At 33.9% G+C, this 12,908-nt stretch overlaps 1 long non-coding RNA gene across 1 annotated transcript in view; it reads right to left on the bottom strand.

Annotated features, from left to right (window-relative positions):
• The window catches only part of LOC103258189, a 9,059-nt gene extending 880 nt beyond the window's left edge, over positions 1-8,179 (bottom strand). Inside the window, exons 1-2 of the long non-coding RNA XR_504162.1 lie at positions 8,095-8,179; positions 7,688-7,994 (exon numbers count right to left, since the gene is read on the bottom strand). This is a non-coding gene — a long non-coding RNA (uncharacterized LOC103258189). The remainder of the gene's footprint in view (positions 1-7,687; positions 7,995-8,094) is intronic.
• Between the last annotated feature and the right edge of the window lie 4,729 nt (positions 8,180-12,908).

The following is a 12,908-nucleotide window of genomic DNA, read 5'->3' as shown; positions in this document are numbered from 1 at the left end:
AAAGATTATCTTTAAGGTTTTTATTTAATTCAATAGTTAAAACTCTAAGTTAACATTTATGAAGTGGGTTTTCACTGAACTCATAATATACTAATTAGACACTTTTATGATAACTTAGCTAAAGACAGAAAGCAACCTTGGGGACCTGGGAAACATTACTTAAAGCTTCTTTTGAGTTTTCTTTAGAAACAAGCACTGCAGGATAAGAGAAAAGTAACGAAGACACCTGGACAAGAAAGGCGATTACAGAACTCTGAAGGTCATAAAGCCCCAGAAGGAAGACTACTGCTAAACTTTCTGGAGACAGTTCAAGGACTGTAATTTGGAACTTTGGACTAAAACTATCATCTTTGGCCTTATGAATAAGACTCATTATCTGAATGTTTACAGGGTTCTTGGCTTGTTTATTGCTAAGACCACTAGATGGTGGTAACTTGTAGAGGCTATGTACGTGAAGGAATTTTCTTTGTCTTGCCCCTTTACAAATGGTATAAAAGCTCTGTGTTAACTAACATTAAATTGTCATCTGTTCAGGAAGCAGGTGTCCGAGTATAATGTTTTCGTCTTTCGCCTATCCGTCTCTCCTTCAGGAAATCTCATGACCCTTGTGGAGCAGGACCCCCACATACAAAGAACTCTAAAACTTCGTCAATAAGAAAATAAACAACCTGATTTAAAATTGGGCAAAAGTTCTAAATAGACAACCAACCAAAGAAAATGTATGTACATGTGACAAATAAACAAATGAAAAGATGCTCAACATCTTATGTTATTAGAGAAATGCAAATTAAAACAGTGAAATACCACTGCACACCAAAAATCTGAAACCCTGACAACACCAAATGCTTACAAGGATGCGGAGCAATAAGAACTCTTATTCAACTGCTGGTAGAAATGCAAGAGAGTACAACCACTTTGGAAGACAGTTTGACAGTTTCTTATAAAACCAAACATACTCATACACATATTATGCACACATAATAATTAAACATATTTTTTAAACTAAATACACTCTAACCATTTGGTACAGCATTCACATTCCTTGATATCTATTCAAATAAACCAAAATCTGCACACAAAAACCTACAGATGAATGTTTATAGCAGCTTTAGTCATAATTGTTAAAACATGGAAGCAACCAAGATGTCTTTCTTTAGGGGAATAAATGAACTGTGGTATATCTATTCAGAGAGTGGAGTATTATTCAGTATCATGAAAAGACATGGAGGAGAAATTTTAAATGCATATTACCAAGTAAAAGAAACCAAACTGAAAAGCTAAATACTTTATGATTCCAACTATATGACACTCTGGAAAAGGCAAAACTGTAGAGGCAATAACAAGATCAACAATTGCCAAAGGTTAGGGAAAAGAGAAAGATGAACATACAGTGCACAAAGGATTTTTCAAGTGGAATAAGACCTGAACATCCTGATGCCAAAAAAATGAAATTAGATACAGTATTTATATCCTTCATAAAAATTAATTCTAAATGGCTCATAGGCTAAATGTTAAATACTAAACTCCACATTACATTATAATAGTGGATACATGTCATTACACTTTTAAACTTTTGTCTAAACCTATAAAATGTAAAAACCACCTTGAGCAAACCCTAAGGTAAACTATGGATTTTGAGCGATAATATGTCAAAGTTCATCAGTTTTACCAAATGTACCATTTAATGTGGGATTCAAAAAACTCTCAGTCAAGATTTTGGCAGGGTTTCTTTTGTAGAAATTGATATGCTGATTCTACAATTCATATGGAATGTAAACTAGAAGATCCAAAACAGTCTTGAAGAAGAACAAAGTCAGAGGACTTAAGCTGCTTAACTTCAAGATTTATTATAAGGTTAGAGCAAAATAGACACTGTGGTATTGATCTCAAGGTAGACTACCGGAGTTCTGCTCCCACCGGGTGTGAGGTTTCCTGAAGGAGAAACAGAGTAGGCGAAAGAAGGAACTTACGACGAAAATAATATACTTGGACACCTGCCTGCAGACCAGATGCCTGCAGGAAAGATGACATTTACTGTTAGTTAACAGAAAGCTTTTATACCATTCGTAAAGGGGCAAGACAAAGAAAAATTCCTTCATGTACATTATCCTTTAAAAGTTACCACTATCTAGTGGTCTTAGAAGCAACAAACAAGCCAAGAACTCTATCTACTTTCAGTCCATGAGTCTTATTCATAAAGTCAAAAATGATAGTTTTAGTCCAAAGTCCTGAATTACAGTCCTTGAAATGGCTCAAGAAAGTTTCCAAGTGCACATTTCTCCATGTATCAGAAATTTTCTCTCTGGGGCTTCTGTGGCCTTCAAAGCTTCATAATCGCCTTTCTTGTCCAGGTGTCTTCTTCACTTTTCTCTTATCCTGCAGTGTTTATTTCCAAAGAAAACTCAAAAGAAGCTTTTAGTGATGTTTCCCAGGCCCCCAAGGTTGCTCTTTGTATTTAGCTAATTTATCATAAAAGTATCCAATGAATTCAGTGAAAACCCACTCTATACACATTAACTTAAAATTTTAACTATTGAATTAAGTAAAAACCTTAATGATTAATCTTCATCCTAAATCTGTGAAAACAGTGTTATAAATCACCTACATAACTCCTAGATAAGTGTTAGAATTTATAATTAATTCATAATGAACTTACTATAAACTTGTGCTTCTAAAAAACCTTATGTCTAAACACTAAACTACATAATTTTAAGTCAAATAAGGAGTGAATATACTGATATCATTTTTTACTCAAGCAATATCTAGTAACTTATAACCAAGTGAAAGAAAGCATTCTTGATGTGCTTCAGAGTTTAACTATTGCATATGTTAGAAAATGTCAAACGGCATAGTGGGAAATGGAAAGATGAACCATGATATTCCCAGGTTAGCTGTGAGTACTTCACATAAACATGTTGTTTTCTTCTTCCACAACTGCACAGAATTATTTGGCGTATCAACAGTAAAGGTGGAAGACAGAAGGGCCTCTACTTCCCGGGCTTGCCCTGTGGCCCGGTGTCTTTGGCCCACCAGGACCCTGTCAATCAGGTGGGCCTCTAAGGCTGGCTCCCAACAGTAGACAGAGATATTAACAAAATGGAAAGTCTAAATATAGACCTGCAATTGTTTTTCAACAAAGGTGTAAATGAATTTTAATAGAGAAACTATAGTCTTTTCATCAATGAATGATACTGGAATAATTACATATGCTCCTTTTAAAAATATTTCAATTAATATATTGTACCATATAAAAATGAACTCAGATTGATTCTAGGCCTGAGTGTAAGAGATAAAACTGTATAACTTCTAGAGAAAGCATAGAAAAAAAAAATCTGTGTGACCTTGGTTAGGCAATGATTATTTTTAACAACTTTATTAAGATATAATTCTTACATAATTCACCCATTTAGAGTGTACAATTTAATGGGTTTTGTATATTTATATATGTGTGTAACCATCACCATACTCAATTTTAGAACATTCTTATCTTTTTTTAAAAAACCATCTTTTAGCGCTATTGGTCCCCCCTTCCCACCCCTAAGCAACCACTAATGTACTTTCACTCTCTATAGATTTCCTTATACTGAACATTCCAAATAGATAGTACCATATAATATGTCATCTTTTGTGACTAGTTTCTTTCATTTAGCATGTTTTCAAGGTTCACCTGTGTTATATAATGTATCAGTATTTCATTTCTTTCCATGACCAAATATTCCTCTGCATAGATATATTATATTTTGTTAATCCATTCATCCAAACTGATGGGAATTGGAGTTTGACTACTGTGACTTTTGACTCCTATGGATAGTGCTTCCATAAAGCTTAGTATACACATTTTTGTGTGGATATATGTTGTCTTTTCCCCTGGGTTTATACCTAGGAGTAGAATTGTTGGGTCATATATTAAATCTATGTTTAGTTGTTTGAGGAATTGTCTGATTGTTTTCCAAAGTGTCTGTACCATTTTATTTTCTCACAGGTAATTGTTTCCTAGATGCAAAGTCATAGTTCATAAAGTCATAGTTCATAAAGATAAATTGGATCTACTAAAAATTAAGAACTTCTGCTCTTTAAGAGACACTGCTAAGAAAATTGAAAAAAAAATACACCGAAAAAGAATATTTGCAAATCTCACATCTGATAAATAATTTGTCACAAAATACATAATGAACTATCAAACTCAATAAGAAAATAGACAACTTAATATTTAAATGGGCAAATGATTTGAGCACACACTTCACTAAAGAAGACATATGATGTGGCAATTAAGTACATGAGATATTCAACATAATTCGTTGTTTAAAAGGGGTAAATTAAAACTACAGTGAAATACTACTACACACCTATTAGAATGTCTGAAATTTAAAAAGACTGATTTTACCAAGTGTCTTAGTATGCCAATACTTTCATAACAAAATACTGTCAATTGTGTGACTTAAACAACAATAAATTTATTTTCTCATAACTCTGGAGGCGGGAAGTCTAAGATCAGGGTACCATTATGATCAAGTTCTGGTCAGAGCTCTCTTCCTTTTTTGCAGGCATCAATCTTCTTATGTTCTCACATGGGAAAAAGAGAGACAGAAGGAAGAAAGGGCACAAGCTTTCTAATGTTGCTTCTTGTGGGGGAATTAATCCTATTCTGAGGACCTGACCCTCATGACTTCATCTAAACCTAATTATCAACATATAATCTTGGGAAGGGACACATTCAGTCCATAATATCAAGTGTAGGCAAGGTCGTGAAACTGTACCCAAGGAAGTGAAACAACTTCAATTCTCATAGCTGGTAAGAATACAAAATAGTGTAATTCTATTCAGCCATAAAAATGGAGTATCTTTCGTAGCGACTTGGATGGAACTGGAGACCATCATACTAAGTGAAATAGGAATGAAAAACTAAATACCACATATTCTCACTGATAAGTAGGAGCTAAATTAAGGAACTGCAAAGGTATATAGAATGGCATAATGGACATTGAAGACTCAAAAGGGGAAGCATGGGAAGGAGGTTTGTGATTGAAAAAAAAAATCGCCTATTGGGTACAATGTACACAGATGAGGTTAGAGGCTACACTTACACCCCAGACTTCTTTACAATGCATTCGTGTAACAAAAAATTGTTTGTAACTCCCTAAACCTAATGAAGTGAAATAAATTAATATATGTCTACATATATATAAGTACATTCACATAATCACTTTGGGAAAAAGTTTAGGAGTGTTTTTTAAAAAGTTAAATGAGAGTTGCACACAGTGGTGCATGCCTGCAATCCCAGCCTTTATAGAGGTTGAGATGAGACGATCCACTGAGCTCAGGAGTTCAAGGCCAGCTTGGGCACCATAGTGGAATCTTGTCTCTCAAAATAAATAAAAAATAGAAAGTAAACATACATTGTTTATGTGTAAGTATGGACCAGCCATTTCTAGATATTTGCTCAAGAGAAATGAAAGCATATGTCACACAAAAGCTTGTGTGCAAAGTCTATAGAAATTTCTTTTGTACTAGCTAAAAACTGAAAGCACCCCAAATGTTCATTAACAGATGAATGAATAAACACATTGTTGTATATCCACATAGTGTACCACCCAACAATGACTATTTGCTGTTAGTATACATAAACATAATTGTTCTTGAATGTTAATCTTGTATCCTGCATCCTTGCTAGACTCACTTATTAACAACTGAACAGTTGATGCACACAAAACAAATGAGTATCCATATGACACAGTGTGAAGGAAACAAGAAAAAGGAGAGTTGCAGTCTATATCATTCTATTCATATAAACTTCAAAAAATGCAAAGTATGCACCAGTCATTTCTAGATATATCTGATCAGACATCAAACAGCAATTGTCAGCAGATGGGGGTGGGGTGCAAAAGAGCAGGAGGAAGAAATACAAAGGAACACATGGAAACTTTTAAGAATGACAGATATATTCATTACTGTGATTGCAGTGATGGTTTTATGGCATCCAGTTGTCAAAATGTTCCATGTTGTACACTTTAATATGTGCAATTTATTATACCTCAATAAAGCTATTTAATTTTAACTGTATATAAATACTTTAAACATCTTTACAGTTTTCCTTTGATTATTCTTCAAAAAAGAATTCACATGGGAAAAGAACCACCACATTTATCAAAAGCAAGAATAAATGCAATGAGAGAGTATAGTGAGCCCAAGTAAAGGATCAATCTAAATCTAATGCTTCAGTATTTTGAACTTAAATAAAATCTTAATTCTGGGAAGTTAAAACTTTGGTACTAACATAGACATCATAAAAGCTTTTAAACTCCTGGAACATCAAGCATTTCTCACAAAAGAATATTTTGATAACTATATATAAAAATTATATATTTATGGGTTCTGTTTCCCTTAATATTCACATGGGTTTTAAAAGAGGAGCATGAACTTCATATTTTTTATGGAACGCTTTCTGGATACATAACATTTGACAGCTCAAAATACCAAGTTACACCAAATGTAGCAATCTTCATCCAATTCTGCAAATATAACATCATGGAAGTAAAATATTTCCACTTACTTTTCTGAATAGAGAATAAGATATTGAGAAATAAAAAGAAGATAAGATTTCTAGTTAGGATTGGACTGATAGTGATTAGATTAATTTAATTTTGAATTAACTTATTCATTTGGCCTGTATTAGTTTCATATTAAATTAAACTCTTAGGTTTCAGAGTTTTCCTTGGTCTAGGAAAAGACAAGAAATCACATTTTTCCCTTCATAGATTTTGTAATTTTTCATGGTATTGCATGTGTCACCATACTAACAGAAAATAAATATCCAGTGTAGTATATATCTCAATACTGGCAATGCTCATGGCAAAAAACAAAAACAAAACAAAAAACAAAACAAAAAACTAGACAATCGTTTTTTTATTTCTTTTAAACATTCATGTTTACTGTTTTGTGAATGAGGTCAATTTTGGTACATAATTGATCAGATACTCATGTGTATACATTAGCTGGACAGCTAAAACGATTAACATATCTTCACCAAGCCCCTGTGTGTATGTGATCATACAGGCAATTAAAAGAGCCAAAAGGTAGTAGAAAGAGATTTCAATTTTGAATCAGAAAACAAGGATTTATATTCTAGTTTTTCTGGTTTCTAATTTTGAGATCTTGATAAATCACAGGTTTTACAAGTTTTTTAAGAAGATTTTTTTAATTCAAGAAATTGGAATGATTAACACCTATATCATAACTTTACTGTGTACAGGTAAATGGTTTTTAAATGGTAAAGCACCATACATACACATGTACAAAGTATTGTTATCTGACTAGTACAGAAAATAGAAGAGTTTTCGGTGTATTTGAGGTCTAACTTCCTTTTGTTAGTAGATTTAGGAAACATTGCTTATCTTATTAAGGATTACTACTGTAATTTCCTTTAAAAGTAGCTTGGAGATTCCCTTCTTGGTACTCCTTGTCTACATTAATTCAAATTTGAGAGGATTGTCAACCTTCCAAGCCAGCTTGGAAAATAAGTATTTACAATAAAATTAGAGACTCCATCTATTACATTACTACCAGGATGACTTATAAAAGCATTTTTCCATATATTTTGTTATATTGTAAAACAGATATGAATGATGTCATGTTGCCATGACTCCATGAGACACAAGATAATAAGAATGAAGCTGCATGATCCACTTACCTTGACATAAGTCGCTCTAGATAATAAATAATTGACGTCATGAAATAAATCATTGATGGTGTTGCATGACTCTCATTTGAAACATTTAATATTCTGATGAATTTTTCCCATTTGAAAATAACTAAAGAGTCATTTATATCATTGTTTCAATTCATCTCTTATATGTTTATTTTCCCAACAATCTGTCATTAGGATAACATTGGCTTTCACCCAGATAACCAGACTTGTCAGCACCACTGTAAAATTTTCTGTAAATATCATCCAGTAGTTAATCATACACTGACTCCAAAACCTCTATTCTGCATATCTGAAACAGAGTGGATATAGTTTGTTAACAAGACTGAGTTTGCTGGCAGAGATCGTGGCAAATTCCAAGCAAAGACTGAAACAATGTATCGTTTACTTACCATCCATTCCTAATCTTCAGCTGCATAGTAGACAGGGTAAAGGATGGAGAGCAGAGAAAGAAAAAGGGCTATTTTGTCAGGGACAATGAGCTGTGAAAAAATGAGAAATGCAATAACTAGAAACTATTTTGAGATTTTCACATTTTAACTCCATTTTATGTTTTTAAGACTTTGAATCTAGGGCAACCCCTTCAGGCTCCCTCCCACAGTGGAAGATTTTCTGTCCTCAATAAATCCTGCTCCCTCACTAAAAAAAAAAAAAAAAAAAGACTTTGAATCTAGCTTTAAGTTTATGACATGCTTCATTTAGGAGATCAACTAGAAAGGAAATGGAGACATCTGCTAATGGGTTTTTCATCAGTGTGCAAGGAAAAGAAGTCTTGGTAACAGACTTGCAAACACAACTTGCTTATGGCAACATGACTCCTTTTCTGGCTTCCCATGACCATATTTTAAAATTAATACATTCAATGAATTCTTCGTGGTAGGCTGAATGAGCTGGCTATGGTACATGTAGTCAACGTGAATTGGGCATAGAAGTCTCTTCTGTCTGCCTAACTCGCACATAATTCCTTCTTTAAGTGGAATGAAGTTAATTATTTATCCTTTAATGTTTAGTGTTCCCTCTTATGGCATTAACTATATAAGAAAGAAATACATCTCTAATACTGAGATGCTACAGAAGTCAGAGAAATTGAGAATGTTGAAAAGTATATTTTAATACCATACTGGAGGATCACTAAGCATTATGGCAGAATATATAAGAATTTCATTTGCCTTTTTCAGTTCATTTATTTTTAGCATCTTTGAACTGCTACATACTTTCACTAACACATTTCTATGAATAATCTATAGAATTATCTTATTTAAAAAATTTTTAAATATATTTGATTTTCATCTATCAGTTTTTATTTTAAACTTAACTACAAGTGCTGAGATACAATTCCATTGTTGATTTTGTTTGTTTGTTTGTTTGTTCTGAGTTGGAGTCTCACTCTGTTGCCCAGTCTGGAGTGCAGTGGCACGCTCCTGGCCACCGCAGCCTCGACCTGCTGGGCTCAGGCGATCCTTCCGCCTCAGCCTTGCAAGTAGCTGGAACTACGGGCACGCACTACCATGCCCTGCTACCATTGTTGATTTTTTATAAATACTGATTAAACTACTACTTCAATGGACCAGGATAATAAAATATAACATTGTTTCAAAGAACCAAAATGGGCAAATCCAGAATAAGTAAAGAAATAGATTAAGTTATTTCCCAACAAGTATTTGCTTTGTTGTTGTTGTTGTTGTTGTTGTTGCTGTTGTTGTTGTTGTTTGAGTTGGAGTCTCACTCTGTCGCCCAGATTGGAGTGCAGTGGCCGTTGCCGGCCACCGCAGTCTCGACCTGCTGGGCTCCGGCGATCCTTCCGTCTCAGCCTTCCAAGTAGCCGGAATTACAGGCAAGCGCTACCATGCCTGGCTGATTTTTTGATTTATTGTAGAGATGAAGTCTCGCTGCACAGGCGGGTCTTGAACCCGCGGGCTCAGGCAATTCACTCACCTCAGTCTCCCAAAGGCACTGGATTACAGGCTGAGCCACCAAGCCCGGCTCCAACAAGTATTTTTTGAGCACTTCACTATGTACCAGTAAACTGATGAACAGGGACTTATTCTATGAATCTGTCCTCCAAAGCAAATTGCATAAATGCCATTGTTTCTAGCGTTGAGGAGTTGTTTCTATCATTCATCAGGGAGATGCAGAAAGGTGTGACCCTTGGACAAATTACTTGACATCTCTAAGCATCAGTATCTTATATCTATAACATGGTAGTAGTAATAATGGTACCTGCTTTTTTATATATTTCATAATAATTAGTTAAGTAATACATATAAAACACATTAAAAAGTGGCAAACAATAAGCATATTAAAATAAAGTTCAGAAGGTATATTGTATTGTCTATAAGTTGTAATTAACCTAATGAATATAAACTCTAGATGAGCTTAGACCTTTTAATATCTTGGAATAGAACTATAACAGTTTTTCTTTAATAATTAGATATACAGCAATATCTTCTTAAGCTTCTCATGTTTCCTGTACTTTTGCCCTGATCATTGTGATTTCTGTGCATTTTTCAGTTATGCTGACTTTGAATACAGACCAGACTCTGTCAGAATTAATCTCCTTTACCCTTTCTTTCTGCAATCTGCCAATGGAAAATGATTTCTGAATAATAAAAGTGAAGGAAAATAAAATTCATGACTATCCTCCACACAAGGAGCAGAGTATGGAAATAGGAAAATAAAAACCACCTAAGTGTAAGAATATTGGTCCTGTAAAAACTAACTCATTAATCTGAACTTTTTCTTTGCTTTAGAAGTACTCTACATCCATCAGTGACACTAACAGAACTTTGCGTTTTGACATGTAAATCATTGAGAAAGGAGGGTACCTCCTTCAGGTACATATGAACTGAAGCTGGCTGGTACCAACTTGTACAAGATGATTTGTGCATCTCCCTCCCATTGTCATGTTCAGTGACAATAGTTTAAAATTAAACAGGTCAGTGGTTCTTTAATAATAGACTCTGGGGGCTCTTACTTCAAACATCCAACCACCTAACTATCCACCCACCTGCTCATCTGTCCTTCCATACATCTATCCATCCACCTTCCCGTTTGTCTGTTCTTCAAGTATCCATATCTACATATATAAATCTATCCATGCATCTACTCACCCATCCATTACCATCCATCCATCCAACTGCCCATGCTTACACCCATCTATATCTAGATCTTCATCTATATCTACTAACTACATCTGAAGTTGGTAGCTTAAAATCACTCCATGGATATTGGCAAATGCTAACATGGGTTTTTTTTTATTTTCTGGAAAGCTAGTTGTTAAACATTCTCCAGCACATTAGCAATAACTTAGTTTCTCAGAACTGAGGCACAGAATTTGAGGAGAAATAAAAAGAAAAATGGATACAAATTTTACTCCATAAATCTTAGTAAAAATAAATGAATAAATTAAAATTATTTTTATATAACTAAATTTAATTTTTATTTCAGTGTCATTCCACCAAATTCTGGATATCTAATCTCAGTCAGCATCATTCTCCCCTGGAATTATACCTAAATTTGAGTTCATATCGTCACAGTGTGGATTGGAGGGGGCCATATAGTTGATCACTGGTGACATCCAATATCCATATTGGAATCTCAACTGTTAAGAAATACTTATTCCCATCTTTATTTCCATCACGTATTTACTCGGGTCATTGTTGGTCATTTTTGTCACATGGGAAATATTCTTCTGCACCCATCATCTCTGAAAATCAGGAAAATCTTTACTCAGGAAAATCTTCCCAGACACCAAATTTTCATTCTCCTAGGCTTTACTTGGAATTGTATGAGAAAGTTGATCACATTGGATCCTTCTGCTTGAGATACTCTAATTTGTCTGAGGATTTTTTATATTTTTCTCCCTCCCTTGGATATAGCAGTAACCTTTCCATGGGATCCATCAGCATAAAATGATTTATTCTTCATTGTTCTACTATCTTATCCTTGATGTTTTTAAGATGGATCAAAAAAAAAAAAAAGAAGAAGCTTTTCTTTTTGACAGAATCATGGATTTTAGATTTCCTGAGTTCTTTAGCACCTGAACGTTTGCAATTCAAAACTGAAGGTTGGGATCTTAAAAGACCTTTTTTTTCTTCTGCTTTTCTACTCAATGTTTGTCATCTATGATGAGTATTTTTTACTGTATGGGAGAAAAGCTAAGAGATGGAAGTAAAAATATGTATAGAGGACTGCAAGCACATTTGATAATCATATCCTATCACACTTGCTTGAATATATTCTCTTGCAAGACAATGGCAGAAATCTCTTCTAAAATAATTACATGGCTTATATTTTATAGGTGGTTGTAGAGTCAAGTGAAAATTTATGCACAGGGTTTGGGCAATAGACAGTGAATTGGTAAGAATTAGATCAAGGAGCATTTAATGTGGAATTTGATCTGGCACCTGTATCACTGGGGAATAGTTAAGAAGACAAGAATAGCTGCATGTAGTAGAAGGCAGAACAACAACAAAAAGACTCATTTTTGCTTTATATATTCCATATGTAATCTTCTTACCTTTTCCTCCTAGATCCTTGAAAATTAGAGCAAGAGCATAGGTCTCATGATATGCACAAAAGTAAAGTCTTTTGTACTAGAGGATTAAATTTACATCTAATGAAGAATGTGAGATGCCATAAAAGTTCATTAAATGCTGAAGTTCAGTAATGTCTTTGAGTAGTTAGAATATCTTAAATAAGATTTCTTCCTAGTACCTCCTTTTCCTGATGAAATATGTTCACGATATCACAATACACTGATATCAGGTTCACAGTTTTTTGGTACCCTTTTCTCAAATTTCTCAATAATTCACAGCTTCTCTTAACTTCCACAACCTTTTAAGATGATGATTAATCATCATGAGTGTGAACTCAATGTGTTATTTCACTTCCCTAAAAAAATAAAATAAAATGTCACATAGAACATTCTAAATGAAAGAACTAATCCTAATCCCATGTTATTCCAAAAGGAGGATTCATTCAAATACATGTGTTAATCTTTCTCACAAAGGCAAATTTTACAAGATTTGGCCAAGGAAGGACAGATAATATAACATAGAAATTCCCTGCATGATTATAGTATTTCTCTAGAGTATGCTTATTGTTAATTTATGACTTTGCACTTTTCACAAAAACTGTTGAGAAGAAATTCTAGACACACATAGTTTTTGGAATACACATTTTTTTTTTTTTTGAGTTGGAGTCT

Source organism: Carlito syrichta, unplaced genomic scaffold (assembly GCF_000164805.1).
Source record: "Carlito syrichta isolate Samal-C Ts95f unplaced genomic scaffold, Tarsius_syrichta-2.0.1 Scaffold302017, whole genome shotgun sequence".
NCBI lineage: Eukaryota > Metazoa > Chordata > Mammalia > Primates > Tarsiidae > Carlito > Carlito syrichta.
This window is presented reverse-complemented; position numbering and strand designations above follow the sequence as displayed.